Here is a 10,603-nt window from a genome sequence, read left to right as displayed (position 1 = left end):
GGCACCATCCAAACGCCGCCCCGAGGGGGAAACCAACGAATGAACTTCCACGACCCCCAGGACGCTTGATCTCGCCCCACGGAGACTCAGCCCTGGAGTTATGGCTTAAATGAAAAGGCAAATTAAACTGATAAACCGGAGCCATGTCCTAGTTCATGAGAAAAAGAAGCCTTGATCAACAGTGAACTCCCCTCACACTTGGACTCTCCCTTCCACCCAGCGAGCACCCGAGTTCTACGCATGCGCCACTGGGCCGCGTGCTTGCAGGCAACCTCACCTTCTTGCAGTGCCAACCAGGAGCTCTAGGGGGCGCGTCATGGATTCCTACTCCGCAAGTGTGGGACCGGTTTGCTAGCCTTAAGGCAGCCAAGCCAGAGAGGTTGACTCCTTGGAATCATGGTCTTCTTGCTCCTTTGTGAGGATACTGGAATGATATGTTGGCCTTATCTGTTATTGCACTGCCCGAGATACAGGTAATAGGCAAATGTTGGATATAGGTGATAGCTAGATAGACATTCAGTTCTGCTTCAGAAACAATATGGAGCCACTACCAAGAGGACTCAGGCAACGTACTGTTTGGTACAAACGGAAGGACGTTAAACAGCATTTTGAATGTCCATTCTCCATCCACTAAATTTCAGGATGCCAAATATAATGATTTTGTTTGTTTGTTTATTTTTCGGGATTTAACTCAATGGCTAGTGCGTACTACTACGCACTATTCTCAAAGGCTATTTGAGAAATGGTAGAGCACTCATCTATCATGCATCAGGCCCTGGGCCCAATCTCAGTGTCACAAAGGGGAAAGGAGTGGAGTAATCATGTATGCAGAAATACCATCTGTCAGTTATGTGGGGAGATGCAAAACAGAAAAGTTGACATAGGTAGCATTTATGAAGACAGAGAAGCAGAAGATATTTCAAGGGGCAATCCTTTTGATATGTAGGAACCAAGAGTCATGGCAGGTCTCCAGAAATTTGATCTGATATCTATTACTATTCTGTATCCAAGAGAATGATTTCAGAGAGAGATTAGTTAAGTGAGAAGAATATTATTATGCTGAATTTGTCCTTCTTGGGAAATTTCCAACTCTCCCACGCATGCTCTGGCTATTATTTTTATAACCCGGTGACTCTTGTAATCCCTGACTCCTCCCTATCTGTCTGATGGCTTGATGCTATATCTGCCCAACCTCATGACTTGGTAAACCTGGCAGTGTTGGGCTCATGATCAGTTAGTTGCAGCTGTCTGATTTCTTGTGGTGCTGGCTATATTCTCAGTCTCTACTGGGGCTGTTTGGCATGCCAGGGGAATTTTCAGACAGCTGCTTTTCTCCAGACTCCCGTAGTCCTGCCCTTTATTTCTCCTCTTAGTGCTTGGCTAATACTCCACACAACATCCTTATCCCTCTACCAGGAGAATTTCTTCCCTGGTAGACATACCATGTCTGCTTCCTCATAACTCAACAGCAAACCAAAATACAATCCTACTAAAGTTTACCTTGAGACACCAATGAGAAAACCGGGTTCAGCTACACACCATGGAGGAGGAATTGTTGGCAAAAGTATAGGAGAGCCCAAAGCATCCACACTGGAAAGTCTTCACCAATCATGGATGGTAGCAATAATGTGTCTTTTGCCAAAGAGGAGTGGCTCTATTACCCTCACAGAACTGCAGATTCCGCCCCCCCCCAAAACCTTTGCAAACATATCAGATGTCCAATCTCCTTACTTCCAGTCTATTAGGTTAATTCCCGCATTGGCATGGATGTTCCTACATAGTCCAAAGAGCCTTAATCCTCAGATGGGACCATACCTATGAATGATGCCTGAATCTGAAGCACAGATTTTGACTCATTAAGTGTAAAGTGGGGCTCAAGATTTAGTGTCATTGCCTCCAACGTTTGAATGTCCCTTTGCCATATAGCTTTGGATTTTTTTAAATTGATTTATTGTTATATGTAAGTACACTGTAGCTGTCTTCAGACACACCAGAAGAAGGTGTGAGGTCTCATTTCAGATGGTTGTGAGCCACCATGTGGTTGCTGGGATTTGAACTCAGGACCTTCGGAAGAGCAGTCAGTGCTCTTAACGACTGAGCCATCTCTCCAGCCCCCTGGATTTTTTTTTTTTTTTAATCTCCTAGGGGACGAAGTTCTATAATATGCCTTATTTATTGATTCTGGGGTTTTCTTCTTGCTAAGATCTCTTTGTAAATTCGACATGAATGTTGTAAATACAACATTGCTGTATTTTTGCAGTCAATCACAGACATGCAGGGACCTTTTCCACCCCTGAAATGAGTTTCCATGTGTAATGATAGTGCATGCCTCTAACACCAGCACTTGAGAAGTAGAGGTAGGAGAATCATGGTGAGGATTGGGAACTTAGGCTCAGTCGGGGCTGCAGGGTGAGCTCCAAGTTCATCTTAGCTATGTAGTAAGAAACAATCAAAGAGAGAAAAAGACAGAAGAGAGGGAAAATGAGAAAAAAAAACAGACTAGAGAGGTGAGAAGGGAGGAAAGGACAGGGAGAGAGAGGTTCATTTTCTTAGTAATCTGTATTAGCCTAAAATCCACTCTTTCAGACTGTTTCCACCAGCACCAATCTTTTGTTATGCCAAGTCACAACATAACCTTTTAAAAGACATGTTAAGTGGCAATTAAAAACAATACCTGCAGAGGCTGTGATACTCATAACTCAGGAGTAATTTTAAAGAGCTATGAACGAGTTCATGCTTGCTTCTGGAAAAACAGCTGAGTCACAATGCCACATAGGTAGCCATCAGTAGAATGTATCTTATGAGCAGGAACTGTTTTTTGAAATTTTTAAATGTAGAATTAAAAAAAAAAACTTTTAAGAATTGATTAAATATAGCTTGGGTACAGTTCCTTGCACCTGTAACCAGCAACTTAGATGCTAAAGCAAGAGCATGGCAAATCTGAAACCAGCTTGAGCAACATGTGAGATTCATTCTGCTGGGGGCAGGGGGATTACCAGATTCACGTCTTAATTGTCCCAAGGAGATCAATATTTCCATTTAACCACAGCCCATTCATGACACACCATCTTGACTATTATTTTTTCTTTTTCTTTTTCTTTTTGTTGGATGGGTGTCTTCAAGACAGGGTTTCACTGTGTAGCCCTTGCAGTCCTGAAAGTCACTCTGTAGACCAAGCTGGCCTTGAGCTCACAGCTATCCACCTGCCTCTGCATCCCAAGGTCTGGGACTATAAAGCGAGCACCACCATTGCCCTACTTGTATTATCTTTTGTTATTAGAAATAGTCCCCGCTGTCATTTGGATGCACATGTAGTACCCTGTCATCTGCCCTAACCCTGGGCTGTCCTACCAAACTGTCAACAGAGCCTTTCGAGTAAAGACATGCCAGTCTCACCCGGTCTGAAACCATCTGTGCTCAATATGAGGTCATAATTCTCAACACGTGATCAGAGGGCATGACTACAATAAAATGACTCTGTTTCTACAAGCCAGACAATTCCCCTTGTTATGTCACATCTTTAAAGGAGACTCTAGGAATCCAGGACAGCTGAGTACAATGTTGCTGTGCAAACATGAAGACCAGAGTTTGAATGAATGCCCTGCACTCCTGAATTTTTTTTTTTTAATGGGTGTGATGTGAGAGGCCAAACCTTTAATTCTAGCACTTAAGAGGAAGAGGCCAGCCTGGTCTACAAAGCTAGTTTCAGGCTACCCAGGGTTACGTAGTGAGACCTGTCTCAAAACAAAGCAAAACAAAAACAGAAACCTTTGGTGTGGCATTACACTTGTAACTCCAGTGCTGGGGAAGCAGATATATAGTACAATCTTTGAAGCTTCCTGGCCAGCTTCGTGTTCAGTGAGAGACCCTGTCAAAAAAAAAAAAAAATTCAGTGTAGAGCGATAGACAAAGATACCAACCTTTAGCCAAAGGTTGACAACTGTGATGGTTCATCTTAATTGTCAATTTGACAAAGATGTAGAATCACCTGGGAGTCAGACCTCTCACTAAGTCTGGGGATGGTGGGATGATAACCCTAATTACCATAAGGTTGGAGGACCTATCCACTATGGGGGTCTTCTTTCTTTGGGCATGTGTTTCTCTGGATGAGAAGCACGTGGAGAAAGCCAGCTGAGTACTAACATGCATACATTCATCCATTCTCTGCTTTCTTCACTGTGGGTGCAATGGGACCAGCTGTGTTGGTCTCTGGACACTCCATCATTCCCCATGGTGATGGACTGCAACCCAGAACTGCAAGCTAAAGTAAACCCTTTCCCCCTAAGTTGCTTTTATCTTAGTATTTATCACAGCAAGGGAAATGAAATGATGACATTTGGACCTTACTGTTTTAGGTGAATGATTGAACTGGCCAGGGGAAATTTCTGCGTCTATAATACTGTTCATTTTATTTTCTTTGTTGTTGTTTTAATATGTTGGTTGCTCAGATTTGACTCAAGAGCTAAGAATTTTAAGCCTTTCTTTAAGCTATAAATCGCTTATGCTATAAGGAATACCAATCAAGTCTAATGAAAGCTGCCTGTCTTTGTTTATGTTATCTACTAATTATGCACATGTACATCATATCCCTGAATAGCCTGAAGTATAATATCCAATCTACAAAAACAAAAACAAAAAAAAAAAAAAAAGGAGGATTCCAGAAGGCACTCGGGGAGTTTGGAATCCCTCTGGAGGCCTCTGAAAGTAGAATGTCAACTGCAAATTAAGCTATACTACTGGAAGTTTTACTTGGGAGCTAAGTGATACTGTTTAACCTGCCTGAACTTCAGTTTCCTTGCATTTAAAATGAAGAGGAGTATGTTTTGGACATCTTATAGACTCTGGAAGTTTGAGTAGCATGGTGTTGATAAGAAATCCTAGTGTTTCTTCAGTACCTGTAGCATGGAGGAACTTTGCTGTCTTTACGTATATGATCTCGTTTATACACTCGAATAAAAACATTATGAGGGACATTAGCAGCCCTCTCTTTATAGGCAGGAAAGCTAACCACTCAGCTAATCTAGCAAGTCACCCACTGAATGATTGGAAAAGGACCTGAGCTTGGGTTTAAGTGGCTCTAAAGCCCCCAGCACTTCAGTAATGCTTCACACTGTTTTGGCTTCCCACCAATATTTTGTAGCTTTGGTGGGCTTTTTTGAGCGTGTATTTGTGGATGTCAGAGGTCAACCAGAGATTATCTTCAGATATCTTCCTCAACTGCTAGCCTCCATGTTTTTGAGACAGCATCTCTCATTGAGCCAGGCCCTCACAGATTTGAGGAGGCTGGCTCACAGGGCAGTGTGCCCCAGGAATACTCTTGTCTCTGCCTCCAAGTGCTGGGGATACAGCTGTGTCCTGTGGTGCCTGTCTATGTTACATAGGCAGTGAGGATCCAAAAGCAGGTGTTCCAGTGCTTATGCAGCATGGACTTTACCAATTGAGCCATCCCTCGAGCTCCTAACTTAAACAACAGGGATTTACTATTCTATACTGTATTTGCATTTTTAATGTTTATTTGAGGTATTGTACATATATAATTCTTAAAGATGCTATATAAAGTCCTAGTGCTTTTGAAAGCTGCTATTACATACTGGTAGGGATGATAAAAAAAATACAAGTTACAAGCTATTAAGAAATACAAATTAATAATTACTCAAACTCATGGTCATTAAATACTCGTTTAGTTAATTACAGTAAAATATTTTCAAGGTTATTCACATAATAGGTAGCTAAGAATAGGCAATGTTTGACAATTCAGATATACTATAGATAGACGGTTGGTCCTCAAAAACCTCAGAGAGCCACAGAATATGACATTTAAAATTATTTCATTATTTCTTTTTTTTTAATTATTTCATTATTAAACTATCTTTTGACTATGAGGCAGGTCTGCTCCTGAGAGTATGCCATTCTACGTCAAAGAAGATGACGAGCATCAATAACCTCCATACGGCATTGCTCCAATTACGGCTAGCCAGCCACTAGACAAAGTAAATGGCCATGCCTCAACTACAGACAAATCTGTCCTTTCTGGAAAGGACAAACAGATGCAGGGAAGTTGACTGCTGATTTCTGCCAAGACAGGGTAAGCAAGCCCTTCCTCATTACCGCTTCACAAAATGTCTGTCAGATATACTGGGCCAGATCCCTGAAGACGAATGCTTCAATGTCACAGAGACAATACTGGGGACCGTCCAGGCAGTCAGCTGATGCTGTCATTTCTATAATCTTTGGAAGCTGTATCCCAGCACTTCATGCAGAGTTGGGTAATATTTATTCCTTCTCAGGTCTCTGATGGGGTTGACAACTAGTGAGTTATAGTCTTACTGGGAGCTTACGGTGTTTAAGATTTAAGAAGATGTTCTAGATTTAAAAAGGTGTTTTAAAGGTGGTGATGCAAATTAGGATAAAAATTGAGTTAAGTACAAAACTTTAAACATACCAAAATAAGATAGATAATAGAATAGTTTCAAAAGCTGCCAAATACTATGGACTGAACATTGGAAATGTATATTATACCATATAGTTTTCATAATTGTTTCATAATTATTATAACTGTATTCAATTTATACATATTTAAAAGCCTTTTATTAAACTAAAAAGGAAAATTGTAGAGAGAATATCTTGTGTATTGTATGGATGCCTTATCTGTTAATTAAAAAGCCTGTGGCCTATGACTTAGGTAGGAAATAGAGGTGGAACATTTGGGAGAAAGAATTATGGGATAGAGCCAGGTGGGAGATTCAGTATGGAATAGAGCCAGGTGGGAGATTCAGCAGTAAGATGTGATGAGATGGATGAATGGTGCCTGAGCACAGGTAACCAGCCATGTGGCAAAGTGTAGGCTAGAATAAATGGGATATTTTGTTATATCTAGTCAGAGAAGAACCTACCTATATGGCCAAGGTATTTGTAAATATATTTTGACTCTGAGTCTTATTTCTGGGAGCATGGGGCTGGGAGAAAGAACCAGGGCTAACTTCTATACTATAGACTGAGGGTCCGAATTCTGAAATAGATATCACTGGACTATAAAGTGTCCAGAGGGCCAAATTCTTATAATATAAGTGGGATAATCCATTTTCTTTCCTACTTTGTCTTCTAGAAGCTACCAGCATTCTTTGCCGCTTAGCTCCTTTCTGTCTACAAAGCCAACAAATTAGGTGAGTCTTTGTCACATTGTTTTACTGTGACAAACTCTTCCTGTTACTCTAGCTCATCATCTTCATCCTCCCCACTGGAGGACACTTGTCATCACATGGCTCTCACCTGAGTAACATCTGGTTAGCAGCTGATGGACAGTTTTCATTCCCATGTATGCTGTAAAGTAGCTTATTCACAGACTGTGGGTCAGGAAGCAGACATCTTCGAGGGTTTTGACTGCATTCACTGACGGTGCAGGATACCACAGTACAATAGAGTAGATACCTTTAGTGGACCTCTGGTGGTTCTGTTTCCCTAGCATCTTTTAACCTAGGTTGGGCTGAGTCATTCTCATCTTTTCTTCCTGTGATATCTCTCATCTCTGGTACAACATTGACTTTAACAATCACATAATTATATGCTTTCTAGACACAACAGAGGTCACAAAGCAGACAAAAAGTAATGCACCTAATAATGATCTAAGGAGTGGGTATGTGACTCAGTGTGCTCATCAGACTTTTTTTTTTTTTTTTTTAGAATTGAGATTCAAGACCAGTTTCCTCTTTCCTCTTGGAATATTAGTCACATGGCTGTGAGGCCAAAGACACTGGTCATCCTTGTCTACATACACATCCTCCTGCCCTAACAAGAAATGGAGAAGACAAAGAAAATGGAGCCAAGGAACAAACAGGAGGCCAAATCCGGGTGGGAACCAAGGGGTTGGGCTCGTTTGCTATGCAAGTCTCACAATTCTCTTGGCATATCAGTGTGTTCCACCCTCACGCTTCAGGGCCACAGCTGTGAGATAATAATTTCTGCTATTTTGGTTAGGCTAGTTTGATTCAGATTTGTATCACTGGGCATTTAAAAAGCAACTAAAATAAATGCTTCAACAGAAGGAAATATCTTTGTGTTTTCTCCATTCCACTGTTAACCTTCATGATATCAAGAGTGCATGACCCTAAGGGGCAAAAACGCTCCTAAAGTGCTTTCTGATCTACATATCTTAGGTAGATGTTGTATTAAAATACAATTTGAAAAGCTATAACAATGGATATATAATGACAGTTTTCTTAACTTCGTGGAAATCTGCATTTTAATTTTTTTAATATTTATTATTATGTGAATGTGTGTGTGTAAGTGCACTAGTGCCATAGGAATGTGCTCTTGGAGGTCAGGGGACAACTTGTGAGAGTCAGTTCTCTTCCACTACCTGACTTCCGAGGAACAAACTCAAGTTGAGAGGCTCAGCAGGAAGCTCTTGTGCCGACTAAGTCACGTCACAGACCCCCAAATCTGAGTTTTACAACTGGAAGTCTTGTGTGTAAATTCTATTATCTTGTAAGATGTCAGTTCTGAAAATCGCAGTCTGCCACATGTTTATTATAATTTATAAAAGAAAGTGAATTTCTAGAAAGGAGACCTTCAGAAGAATTATATTAGGAGAGTCATAGGTTCATCATAGCCAGCGATGAGGTCCTGCACTGGGAGAGCGTTGACATAGATATCATCATGCTATAGACATGATGGGATCTTGAAGGAAGAGCCTTCATTTCCCATAGGACAAAGGGAATATTTCTGAGCTTTATAGGTTTGCAGGAGCAGGTTGTGGAGGGGAGGGCTCAGAGGGAGTATAAGCTGCAGACCATGTGACAAGGCCTTTGTACCAGGAATCACAAAGCAGGAAGATAAAGAAAACTTGCAATTCAAGGTTGTCTCACGCTTGCGCACAGCTGCACAGGGAGGAAGAGAGCTTCAAGGTCAAATAGGATAATTTTTTTTAATCAGGTCTCTGTGCCAGAGGAGAGGCTGTAGGAACATGGCCTGATTTCTGAGAGAGAGAGAGAGAGAGAGAGAGAGAGAGAGAGAGAGAGAGAGAGAGAGCTCTGATCTTAAAGGAAATAAAAGATATTTTACTCTGTAGCCATTTTGAGTAACCCAAATTCTATGTTCCAATGTGAAAGAAGTTTCATGAAGTTTTTATAGTGTTACACAACAACAACTGCAGCAACAAGAACAATGACCTAAACCGAGGCACGTTTAAAATACATGGACAGGCACATCAGAGAGGCAGGTACATTAAGAAGGGAGAAGCGTTTCTATAGTCTCAAGATGCTGTCTGACGACACTCCTAGCTTTTGGATTGGTGGAAGCTAGCAGCGTGCTAAGTTAATAGATTCTAAAAGGATTCCATTTATCCAGTCACTAGTTGTTCATTCTGACACAGAAGTGGGTGGAGAACAGCTGTTTTGAGGGGCTAGAACTAGCCCAAGATAAGGTAAGTTAGCCTTTTGACTGCACCACTCCAATCTCTCCACAGTACTGAAATTCTTGTCAGCCGACCCGTTTCTGCAGGCACAGATTCTTTTCAAGAATTTCATTTTCAGAAAGGGGCGTTCATATCGCATAATAACCATCAAAAAATTCATAGGCCGTGTGCGAGGGTGTATGAGGCAGCCTGGTGTAAATAGTGAGGATAGCAAGGGCTACAAAGTGAGACGGTGCCTCAAAAAATTAAGATAAAGTAAAATCCACATAAAATATAGTAAACTAACAGAAGTTAACTTTAACATATTTGTCCTTTCCGCTTTGGGAACATTTTTGTAAAGATCAGGTGGGGGATGTAGTGTCAGAGAAAGGTTGAAATGCCCCAAAGCAGACAGGAGCTGATCCAATGCAACCACAGTAGGGCCTTTTTATTCCAGCTAACTCAGGTACACCTACCCTCAGGGCACTGCTATCACACAGGATGGTTTTGGTAGTGGGGTGCGCCCAATATCTATCCGGGCAAGGCTTTATTGGAAGCTACAAGCAGGAGGGTGGGTGTTTAAGCATCTAATTGGACAGCTACCGTGGCCTTTAACATAATTGGCTGGTGCTGGGAGTCATATCATAAACTTAATTGCTGCTTCTCTCTGCATTGGTGGCTGTTAGGCAGGGGGTGGGCTTGTAACCTGGGGGTGCAAATAAGTTGGGGTAATACCTGGAGATGCGGGTCTTGTTGGGGGTTAGCCTAGAGATTGGAGCTAGGCTCAGGTTTTGTTGGGGATTGACTTGGAAACTAATGCTAGGTACCACCAGCCTGTTAGTTTGTCTGAATTCAAACTTAGGTCAATGGAGTCTGAATTTAAAAGCTTTGACCTTTCAGGGTTATAGATGTGTGTGTGTCTTCTCCATTCCCAGCAGCCAGGAGCTGGGGGGTGGGGGGTGGGGCAGTTTGTGGTGTGGTGGTATACATCTTTAATTCCAACACCCAAGAGGCAGAGGAAGGTAAATCTCTGATAAGTTAGAAACCAGCTCTGTCTTTATAGTGAGTCCCAGGTCAGCCAGGGTTACATAGTGAGATCCTGTGTTTTTTAAAAAAGGAAAATATCCCAATAACTAGAAGTAATATATTGATCAACTGGATGTATAATACTGTTCTATCTTTTCATCCTGTTTCTGTGGGTGAAGGCCTTCT

Source organism: Mus pahari, chromosome 8, assembly GCF_900095145.1.
Source record: "Mus pahari chromosome 8, PAHARI_EIJ_v1.1, whole genome shotgun sequence".
Classification (NCBI taxonomy): domain Eukaryota; kingdom Metazoa; phylum Chordata; class Mammalia; order Rodentia; family Muridae; genus Mus; species Mus pahari.
The sequence above is the reverse complement of the archived record's forward strand: the minus strand, read 5'-3'. Positions refer to the sequence as shown.